The 12,221-nt window shown below is 42.0% G+C and overlaps 1 protein-coding gene across 1 annotated transcript in view; it reads right to left on the bottom strand.

Annotated features, from left to right (window-relative positions):
• The window catches only part of LOC311036623 (signal-induced proliferation-associated 1-like protein 1), a 125,197-nt gene extending 113,269 nt beyond the window's left edge, over window positions 1–11,928 (bottom strand). The window contains exon 1 of the mRNA XM_084045447.1: window positions 11,619–11,928. The gene's annotated coding sequence lies outside the window, so the exon portion shown is untranslated. The remainder of the gene's footprint in view (window positions 1–11,618) is intronic.
• Between the last annotated feature and the right edge of the window lie 293 nt (window positions 11,929–12,221).

Consider the following 12,221-nt stretch of genomic DNA (forward strand, 5'->3'; position numbering starts at 1 on the left):
GTGGAAAGTAACTAAGTACATTTACTCAAGTACTGTGCTTAAGTACGATTTTGAGGTATTTGTACTTTACTTGAGTATTTCCAATTTCCAGTACTTTTACTTCTACCCCACTACATCTCAGAGGCAAATATTGTACTTTTACTCCACTACAGTTATTTGAAAACTTTAGTTACTAGTTACTTTGCAGATGTAAATGATTACATTATGAAACATACATTAACCACTTTAGCCCTATTTTATACCTAGGCTGTTTGAAAATAGCCGATCTACAAGCTCACAACGCGTCGCATCGCGACGCGTTGTGAGCTTGTAGATCTGCTATTTTCAAACATTTTAGTACTTTTACTTTTGTTACTTTAAGTACATTTTGATACCAATACTTTTGTACTTTTACTCGAGTCAAATTTGAATTCTGGACTTTTACTTGTAACAGAGTACTTCTACATTGCAGTAAAGATTTTTTTTACTTAAGTACCACATTTGAGTACTTTTTCCACCACTGTACTGCCCACATATATACAGGCCCTCTGCATGGGGCCGGCCGGGCCCTGCCTGCGCTGCACAGGGGCCGCTGTTTTCACTTTACTGGGAGCACTGGGCTTTATAATCTGTTCCAGAGAGAGAGAGTGAGTGGTGGAGTATTTCCATGTTTCAAACACTGTTGATTTTGACAGCATTTTTTGATTTAGCTTTAGTCATAGTCTTTTGAATAAAATTCCATTTAGTTTTAGTCATATTGTAGTCACCTGAAATGTGTTACTGTTAGTTTAGTTTTAGTTGACTAAATACCATAAGATTTTAGTCGACTAAATCTACAGTTGATTTAGTCGACTAAAATGTATTTTGGCGGTGCCTTGATGGCGTCTTAAAGGCAGATTTTATACTTGGTTACGTGCTGAAAATAGCCGATCTACAAGCTGTGAGCTTGTAGATCTGCTATTTTCAGAGCGCAACACCCAAGCGTCTTTTAGTTCTACTGGATCTCTTCTTCACTAGTCCCTCACTAATATTTTAGTCTAGTTTTTATTTGTTGACGAAATTGTCAACATATTTAGCCTTAGTTTTAGTCATCATAGCTTATTTTTTGTTTTGTTTTTATTACGTTTTCGTCAGTGAAAAAAGGTAGTCGACGAACATTTTGTCATAGTTTTAGTCGAAAAAATGGTTTCAAAGCTCTCTATAGCAGTGGTTCTCTAACTTCTTCATGTCAAGGACCCCCAAAATTGAAATGTATCTGGCCACCGACCCCCCCCCCCCCCCCCCCATCTGAAAAGAGTTTGTGCCAGAGTCCCCCAAGAAGAGCAGCTTTGCGTTCATTTTTTTAAATAAATGATTCAGCATATCCGATATTCAAAAATAGCACTTCGTTGCCGCACTGCAAGCTTGTAGATCTGCTATTTTTGAAGAGCCCAACATAAATATGGATAAAGTGGTTAAAATGATTGTGATGCTGTATTTACATATTTTGCTGGGGACCCCCCAGGACCCACTTTCAGAACCACTGCTCATACCGAGTACTTTTACTCCACTACGTCTCAGAGGCAACTAATTGTACTTTTCACTCTACTACAATTATATGAACTACTGTAGTTACTAGTTGCAGAATCAGATCATTCTTAATCTTACTTCTTCCACCACTGGAGAGAGAGAGAGAGAGAGAGAGAGAGAGAGAGAGAGAGAGAGAGAGAGAGAGAGAGAGAGAGAGAGAGAGAGAGAGAGAGAGAGAGAGAGAGAGAGAGAGAGAGAGAGAGAGAGAGAGAGAGAGAGAGAGAGAGAGAGAGAGAGAGAGAGAGAGAGAAGGCCCATGCGAGTGACAGACAAGTCGAGGCAACACCACGCATGTCATCATCGCTATGTCAGCGCAGATAGCCTACAGCAACGCTCCAACGTCAATATCCAAGATTTCATTACGGAAAGTTTTTGTTTTTCCATCTTGGATCTTTTTTTTCCTCTCTGATCTACTTGGGGGTGTTTTTCTTTCTTTCCCCTCCATCTTCCGCTCTCTCCCCCCTCAAACGTATGACTATTTTGAGCACTTGTTGGGGACTTGAGGGGAGCGGGAGGGAAGGGGAATTACACCCTGTCTGATCTGTGCTGGTTTGACTGTGTGGGTTGAGGGTTGAGGGTTTGAACCGGGGCCAGAAAGAAAAAGGCGTCCCATTCAACCCCCAAGAGGTTACTTGAGTTCACGGCACGCCGGGGCTTTCACAAAAGACCACTGGAGGAAACACAAACAAACACAGAAGTAGGGGGTGCGTGGTGTAGAGAATCTAACTCATTGATTTGATTGGATTATGAGAAAGAATAAATCGATAAATTGATCAAATAATCGATTCACAATCCGATCTACAAGCTCACAACAACAGCTTGTAGATCAGCTATTTTCAATCAGACGGGAGGGGGGGGGGGGGTTTCCAGGGGGTCCCCAACAAAAGTAGTTCATACATAGCATCAATCACTTCAACCACTTTATCCATTTATATGTTGGCTATTAAAAGATGTCAGATCAACGAGCTTGTACATCTGCTATTTCTGGAAATATTTTTACATAAATTCTATTTTTAGAAATCTTCTGGGGGTCCCTAGCACAACAAAACCTTTTCAGATGGGGGTCCCCGAGCCAAATACATATAGGTTTGGGGGTCCTTGACATGAAATTGTTAAAGAACCACAGCCTTCCCTACCCTAGGGTAGGTATCCTCACAAAAACATGCAGTAATCCTGGTCTCTATACTGCCTCCCCCTGGTCAGCCGGGGCGCCTGATGGAGGGGAAAAGGACCTGGTTGGAATAACGTGTTCCTTCCACGCGCTACGTCCAAACGGGGAAACTCCCCCCCCCTGTCAGGTGATACGAAGCGGCTTGCTAGCTCTCATGTATTGAAGGAGGCATGAGCTCGGCTCTGGGCTCTCCCTAGGCTGGCAGAGGGAGTGTAGCGCCCAGGATTACTTAAGACAATTAGCAGTGGGTGGAAAAAAATGGGGTTGCAAAATCGTGGGATAAAAAATGTAAGTTAAAAAACCACAGCCTTGCAGCCCTGTAACACAGCAGACGCCCACCGGATAGAGATCCGGACGAGGGCAACCCACCCGACACAATTTGCGCACCAGAACCGCTTCTGTCAGGACTCGCACAAGCACAGTCAGAATTACCAGGCATTTTTGTGTGTGTGTGTTCCCGATCCCCGATATGCAGGCAGTGGGTGGGGTGGCATACAGAGGGATGATTGTCTTTGTTTAGATGCCGCTTACTTTGTGACAGCGGCACTGAAAGAGATGACATCATGGCTATTGTAGCTTCCGGAGCCCTCTCTCTCTCTCTCTCTCTGTAGTCTAGCTTGTTCCGTTGGCCTGGCTCACACTCTGGCCCGGCCTACGGGCCGGACAAAGGAGGCGAGCATTCCAACAGTTTACAGGAAGCCAGAGCAACACAAGAGAGCCACACAATCACACCTCATCACAGTGAAACTCATCAACCCCCATGTAGTTTACATCACTGCTTCTCAATGTTAAGGGCCTGTAGTGGGGAGTGGGGACCTCCCCAACAGGGGGTCCTTGAGGAGGTTTCCAAGGGCTACCCTGACTAAATGTTTAGTTTTTGTTTAGTTTAGTCATGTTTATTTCGAATATGTTAATAAAAACAATTGTTTTTTTCACTTTCGAAATCCCAAATCAAAATGAATATCAGATTAAAATATAGCAAAAAGAAAGAAACAAGAGGGGGGGAAAAGGGCTAAATGATTCGATAGTTATGGACTCTTATGGGTATGTAACTCTGAGGGTGTACAGATGGAACCAAATGGACCCGTAAGGGTCCATTTGGTTCCATTTGTACAGTCTTAGAGTTGAATTAACACTTTTTTCCTTTTCTCCTTGAAATTAAAAGGATTCAGAATCACAGGTTTACATAATGCTGTCAGTCACCAGGTCATCTGACATGTGACTACAGGCTGAGTAAGTGAGGCCATGCCCAGTCAGTCAGTCAGTCAGTCAGTCAGTCAGTCAGAGCACAGCTGACTGAACTTCCCTTTTTATCACATTATTTCAGGCCTTTAACAGCGGCTCTGGCTTTAATGATGAGTCATTTTTTTTCAGTCCTTGCAATGGTTAACAACAGTCACCATGCGAATTCACACTGCAACGGTCTTTCTTAGATTAATATTATGTCAATTACGTTTTCGATTAATCGAGAAGCATTCGTTTTATTCATTTTATATTTTGAGTGAATTGACATGGAAACATTTTCAAATCTTTTTTTTTCTATAATAACTGAGTCGTGCAACCGTGTCGGACATTGCGACGCGTTATGAGCTTGTAGATCTGCTATTTTGCTTCTTTTCTTTTTTTTTAACTTAAGTTTCCCCCCACCAATATCAATTGGTTATTTAAAAAAATGGATTATCAATTATTATTTTTTGTATGACCGATTAAATGGATTTGCTCTATTAAGTGTTGCCCCGCTACAGTAAAAATGGCAGCAGACTTGCTGGAGCGTGGTGTTGTACTGGATTCGTCCAGGGACACATCTCAGGGTCTGTTTAGTCTGTCTTCCCCGCTATCAACAACTACAAGACAGTCACAGCAGTCAGACAGGCCCCGGGGTCCACAGCTGCCAATCATGCAGCACTAAACATTTCCCAACCCCGAGGGTCAAAAACTGTTTTCAAATAATATTTCGAGAAAACATTCTCACTCACTTCCCCCTGAAGTTGAGGGGAAAGTGCGAAGGTTGCGGTTTAACACATTATAAGACCTGGAGAAGCATCTGTGTCATTTCTTGATTTGAGCTAAAAAGCATTATTTTACACTTTGGCTATTCAAAAATAGCAGATATACAAGCTCATAGCGCGGCACCGAGTGCCGCGCTATGAGCTTGTAGATCTGCTATTTTTTTTTAAATCGTGAAAATGTGTGCAAATCTTTGAATATAATATTGTTTTAAAGAAAACATTTTAACTCGAATCTTTGCTTCTGGGGGTCCCTGGAACATATATTTTGAGATGGGGGTCGGCGGCCAAATACATATAATTTTGGGGGTCCTTGACATGAAAAAGTTTGAGCACTACTGATAGAGAAACATACGTTTTTTCAGAATACTGTTGGGATTTAGAAGACATTTGTAGAATCAGCTTCAGGTCTTAATGGGTTAAAAGGCATTGGGTTCTCAAAGTAGGGGGGGGGGCTACCAGGGGGTCCCCAGCTTAAGTAGTTAACACTGCATCACAATCATTTTAACCACTTTAACCATTATTTTATACTTTGGCTATTCAAAAATCATGAAAATGTGTGCAAATCTTTGAATATATATATTTTTAAGCGAACATTTTGAACTCAAATCTTTGCTTCTGGGGGGTCCCTGGAACAAAATATTTTGAGATGGGGGTCCTCTGCCAAAATACATATAATTTTGGGGGTCCTTGACATGAAAAGGTTTCAGCACCACTGATATAGCAACATATTCGTTTCAGAAAACTGTTCAGAAGGATTTAGAAGACATTTTTAGAATAAGGCCTCAGGTCTTAAATGGGTTCAAACTAAAATAATCATCGCCCATTCCGATGAAAACTCCTATGGTGTGCACACACATACACATGCATATACATGTAAGTGCATACATATACGTGCATGAACGTGTGCATTCATTTAAGGGTCCCAGTTTGGGAGTGTGGAAACATGGTCACCCTACACTAGAGATGACCCCGCTCCTCAACTGAATGTAAACACCTGAGTGTTTTGAATAGCCTAAACATTAACCACATGAACCCTAGCGTCCCGTTCAGAGCTTGTAGATCGTCTACTCCGGTCAACAAAGTAAATATTGGGCTTAACGGTTAAGCCCTATATTTGGCTTAAGCGTGATATATACTATGAGCTTGCAGATCTAATTTTGGAAAAAAACAACCTGGAACAAAAGGTCCGCTTTAAAAAATATATATTCAAAATTTTCACACATTTTCACGATTTTTCAAAATCTACAATCTACAAGATCTACAAGCTCATAGCGCGGTGCCGCGCTATGAGCTTGTAGATCTGCTATTTTTGAATAGCCAAAAGAAATCTAAAATGACAGAGATGAGTTCTCGGATTCAATGGGTTATAAGTGATTAAAGGACATTAAATCAATAAATGAATAGACCTACTTCAGCCTGAAAGTTGAGCATTAATAACAGTGTCTTGGGCTAATCTTAAGTTTAAAAAAGAAAAAAACCTAAACAGTTAGTTTAAGTATTTCATGATGGCCACTTAACATAATTGCTGCCAACACATTCCAGAAGGGCACATTAGAGCGCTGCACAATGCTCTTCTTGTTGCGGCGTGACATCTTAGCTCACCCCATTCCCTTCCGACCAGTGCACAGGACACAATAGACACATCATCCTAATAACCACTGGTGGACAGTAAGACCACCAAAGTACATTTACTTTGAGTACTGTACTTCAGTCATATTAAAGCAGCCTATCTACAAGCTCACAACGCCCGTTGTTGTGAGGCTTATATCTGTAAAAATGTATCTGTAAAATCTTAAGATTTTTTGGGGGGGAAGATCATGTCTAAATTGTCATACAGCAATACTTTGCTCATACTTTCACCAGGAGCAAAAGTAGCAGATCTACAAGCTCGAAACGCGGCGCGAAGCGGCGCGTTTCGAGCTTGTAGATATGCTACTTTTGATGCTTCTGTGTGATGCTGTAGTTAGTATGATCAAGTAGGGCATTCATTTACAAAACAAAAAACACAAAAAGAATATGGAGATAGGAGGTTTCTGCCCGACAACAACGATATACTTTGACTCAAGTACTGTTTGGTTTGAGTACATCGTACATTCCCTTCCAACCAGTGCACACAGGACACAATAGACACATAATCCTAACTTAGCAACAGGAAGCTTGCCCTCTGCGAACACGTAGGCGGCACGTTAGAAAAGACCAGTGGCTCTCTAACTCTTTTAAAATATATATTATTTCAAGGAAGGACCCTCATAACTCTAAGAAATGGAACCACCGTGAAACCCCCTCAAGGACCCCTGGGGGTCCCCGGACCCCACTTTTTAAGAACCACTGGAATAAAGCATTGGCAACCTCTCATGATAGCAACACTTTTAACAAAACTCCAACCAAACCACTCCAACACAAATTATGAAAATAAATGACATGACATAAGACAACATACTGTAAGTGTAAGTAACACATCAATCCCCCCACACATTCCCCACAACCAACAACAACTAAATAGCCCACAATAACACAACAACAACAAAACATAGACCTTCCCCAGGACATGTAGGGAAGTCTCTCCTAAAAGACCTGAAGCCGATTCTTCAAATGTCTTCTAAATCCCAACAGTTTTCTGAAAAACGTATGTTTCTATATCAGTGGTGTTCAATCTTTTTCATGTCAAGGACCACCAAAAGTATATGTATTTGGCCGCGGATCCCCATCTCAAAATATTTTGTTCCAGGGACCCACCAGAAGCAAAGATTTGAGTTACAAATGTTTGCTTTGAAAATACATATATTCAAGATTTGCACACATTTTCACGATTTTTCAAAAATAGCCAAAGTGTAAAATGATGCTTTTTAGCTCAAATCAAGAAATGAGACAGATGCTTCTCCAGGTCTTAAATGGGCTATGCCAGTAGTTCTCAAACAGTTTTATTTCAAAGACACCCATAATTGAGAGTGGGGTCCATTTGGTTCCATTTGCACACTCCCAGAGTTACAGACCTCTAAGGGTCCATTTTGGGACCCCTTCAAAAGAACCCTGAGGGGATCCCTGGACCCCACTTTGAGAACCACTGGAAAAGACACCACTACAACAAGAGAGGAAACAACTATTATCACCTGAGAAGTTGCAAAAAAACAGTGTGGAGAAACGGTATCCTGCAGTGCAGCTTAGAAATGGAGGGCGGAATGTCCCTTTTTTTTTTAACTTTATGGCTTACGAATTAGGTGTACTAGGTGCAAGGTCAAGCCAAGGCACTTGGCTTAGCTCGTCTGTCATGTCTTTTAATGTGCAAGTCTGCTACATCTGGATGGCTGTTTAGAAAATGTTTCACAAATGCAACGACAACAGGAGACATCAGAAAACTGTTCCTACCTCAACTGTTGTGTATATATAAGGTACTGCAGCTACAGATAAATGCTGATGGTGTGTATATAATATGCCATGCATATACATTGTACATACGCCGACCTATTTTATTGTCTTACAAGTACTGACTCTGTGTTTTCTCACTTTTTCCTTTTACTCCACTACAATTATTTGAAAACTTTAGTTACTAGTTATTTTGCAGATACAAATTATTACATTATAAAACATTCATTAACCACTTTAGCTGTATTTTATACCTAGGCTTTTTGAAAATAGCAGATCTACAAGCTCACAACGCGTCGCGACGCGTTGTGAGCTTGTAGATCTGCTATTTTCAAATATTTTAGAACCTTTACTTTTGGTACTTTTAAGTACATTTTGATACCAATACTTTTGTACTCCAACTCAAGTACATTTTGAATTCCCGACTTTTACTTGTAACAGAGTGCTTCTACATTGCAGAATTGATACTTTTACTTAAGTAAAACATTCGAGTACTTTTTCCACCACTGACTCCTATGTACATGTACAGTAGGCTACACAAGACGTAACAATGAAGAACAACCCTGAACCTTGAAACATAAAAATACAACATAGATAGAACATGCACGATGCGGGTCTAACGCTGCTATGGACTTCAAACCTGTCAACTGTCCCCCAAAATGAGATGATTGAAACCCACACAGCAATGTCTTATCTTAACCTCGGAGTGGGTGATTTTTTTTGTCAGTATCTCAAAGCAAGAGGCTGGATGGCCCATTGTGGGAGATTAAAATAGAACCAGCATGCTTTTTCCCAATAGTGATACAAAGCTGCTGCATCTGCACTAGATTAATTCTGCGTGAGAAATCCCATCAGAAGAGACAGGAACCAGTCCAATAAATGAGCAGTGGCTATACGCTTCAGAACAGGCTGAATAGAGGAAATCAAAAGGGGGAAAAAAAAGCTGAGATTAAAGGGAATAGTAAAAAAAAAAAAAAAAAAGAAGAAATGGCTGTGAGTGTGTGGCTATATGATCCGTCATGCCCGCCACAGGTCAGCTAAGCCAATCAAGAATGCAAAAAATCCTTGATCCTTGCCCAGAGCTAAGCTCCAAAGCCTCGGTTCCTCTCACCTGACTCATGCCAGGTGATCTACCCCCCCCCCCCCCCCCCGCCACCCCCATCTCCTCCTCAAATACTTGTCCAGGAGACACTACAGCATGCACTGACACCCAACTGCTTATCCGCATGTACATAGCTGCTGAACTGTTAACTATGATTTGCTATGCTTCCATTTTCATGGTGTTTCACACACACCAGTGGTTCTCAACCAGTGGTCTGGGGACCACCAGTGGTCCTTGAGGGGGTTCCAGGTGGTCCCCAGCTAAACTCTTGAGAGCGTAAAATGACATTTTTCATTTTACAAAAACAAGGATTTACAAACCTGCTTAATCAAGGATTTTTGCCCGCGTTTTTTTCTGGAGCGTCTAATAATCATAGGAACTAGATAATATCTTACTGTTTGCCAAATATTTGGGGGCCCGGCCCACCTTGCAACAACCTAGCAGGCCGGCCCACCAGTGGGAATCGTTGCCTCTTTGCTGCTGTCGGGCAGAAACCTCTGATCTCCAGATTTGAACTTTTTGTGTTTTTTTTCATAAATTAACGCCCTACTTGCTCATACATACTACAGCGTCACACAAAGGCATCAAAAGTAGCAGATCCGCAAGCTCGAAGCTTGTAACAGTTTTGGATATTTCAGAGGTTTCCACTTGACAAAGAGACGATTTGTAACTATATAAGACGGTGCCAGAGATGCCAACAAGTACCTACCTTACCTTCTGTCTCACAGAATGCAGATTTGTCACTGCAGGCCCCTGCATTGCTTAATCGTTCCTGTACTATCATGTTCAGCTGCTATCAATCTGCACTGTGGGCATTCACACAATCCCACGCTTGTTTCCTACACTCCATCACAATGCGCTCACTTTACTAATGTGAAAGAAAAAATATATATATATATATCTATCACAGTGGTTCTCAAATGTTTTAATTTCAAGGACCCCCGTAACTCTGACTGAGAGTGTACTAAAATACTAAATGGAACCAAATGAACCCATAAGGGTCCATATTTGGTTCATTTGTACACTCAGAGTTACAGACATTTGGTTCCATTTGTACACCCTCAGAGTTTACAGACCTGTAAAGGGTCCATTTGGAACCAGGAACCCAGAGGTTCCTTGAGCTGGGGGGGGGTTCATAATATGTGTCATATAGAGATGACACACAGTTCTATTATCAGTATTCTGCTCACATACTGTAGGGCTGACATCAAACTAGCCAAGTTCCAACACCAACATTTGTCCATGGGATCAATACAGGCCCCTCTATATCTGTATCTATCAATAGCTTATCATAAAAGGTTAAGGTTACTGACCACTGTGGTAGGTTAATAGTTGCTGTCTTATTGATGATTGGGGGGGGGGGCAACCCATGTCAGATGTTGGCCTACCAAAAAACAACAACAAATCATATTAGCAACACTCTCTAGCATATTATTGATTAGGTTGAGCACTAGATTGATCGTATCAAATCCTGGCCTAATGTATATCTGACCAGATGATCCAGGCAACATAGCAGGGCTGTGAACAAATCATCACACGTCATGCTATATGATCAGGCAGAGGGACTATTTCCCCCTCATACAACAGTAGCAGCCAGGCATACATGCTGGTCATTTCGCTTTGCATGGATGGGGGTCCACAGACTCCACACACTACAGCGACGAGTACGTACAACACGTTGATATGCAGAGACTAATGGTTGATCTGCTGGGTTCGATGCCACCACCTGTGAATCGTCCCCCCCCCCCCTCCAAAAAAAAGCAAGCCTCTCAGGAGGAGGACAATGCCTTCCTTGCCCTTGACTGTCTGTGCTGTGATAAAAAACAACGATTGACTGAACACATCATCACGCATACACACTTCATGACAGCCCCATTCACGCTCATCCAAATTCCAAAACCATTTCCCTGAATCCATGTTTTTTTTTTTTCTTACCAACCCACCACAATCCACGATTCCTTCCTCAGTAGTCATTCAAACATCATTAGCATTCGTTGTGGTGGGTGCACTGAACCACTGATCCTCCTAACACTGTAGAGATGACACAATGTAGCGGCTCTAGCTTCTCACATCACAGCACAGCGGTGTGGACACATGTTAAATGCTGGGCGCCTTGTATCGGATGCATGATGTTTAGGATACAGTGTATCCTAAACATCATGCATGATGTTTAGGATACACTGTATCCTGATCCTAAACATCACGCACAATAATAACATCACCTATGTATGTATAGCCTACAGTACGCAGCTTTAGCCTGGGATCAAGGCTATATCATAGATATGTATTTGATCGAGTCTGACTTTTACTTTCGTATCTATGATGATATGCAAATCGTGTCAGAATGGATCTAATGCATCTTGATCCAAGGCTATTAAACACAGCTTCAAAACGCACTGGCGACGTGTTTGATCATCCGACTCACCTTCTTCTCTCGTTTCTTCCCAAACCGCTGGATGCCTCCCTCTCTCTCTCTCACAAGCGTTTTTCTCCCTTTTGTTTAACTCGTGGAAGAAGAAGGTCCTTTAAGTCCACATCGCTCCGTGCTCCTATCCGCGGCGGTTAAAAGGTGCTCGCTCCCCGGGTAAACATATATACGTTCCCCCCGCCGGGCCTGGTGGTCCGTCCATGGAAGGGACGCCAAATGGAAGGGACGCCAACTTAAGAAGTTTGATACAAAGTTCCAGGGCTTTGCCTCGGTGCGCTGCTATGCAGTTGCTGCTGTAGGGATGAGATCATTGTCAGTCTCTCTCTCTCTCTCTCTCTCTCTCTCTCTCTCTCTCTCTCTCTCTCTCTCTCTGTGTGCACGGGAGTCTCGCGAGAAAGGATTGCAAACGTTACTGTGGTAACAGAGCTCACCTGTGGTGGTGTTGGGGTAGCAAGCAGCGTTGCCATGTCCGCTTATTATAAGCGACTTTGGCTTTATTTTTTTCTGTAAAGTTGGTGTTTCAAAAGTGTTGTTGCTTATGTGGGATTACTTCCAAATGTAATTAGTATGTATTTTTCCCTACTAACCCCCACTTGAAAA

This window comes from Gymnoscopelus microlampas (genome assembly GCF_963454915.1).
Source record: "Gymnoscopelus microlampas genome assembly, chromosome: 20".
In the NCBI taxonomy this organism is placed as follows: Eukaryota; Metazoa; Chordata; class Actinopteri; order Myctophiformes; family Myctophidae; genus Gymnoscopelus; species Gymnoscopelus microlampas.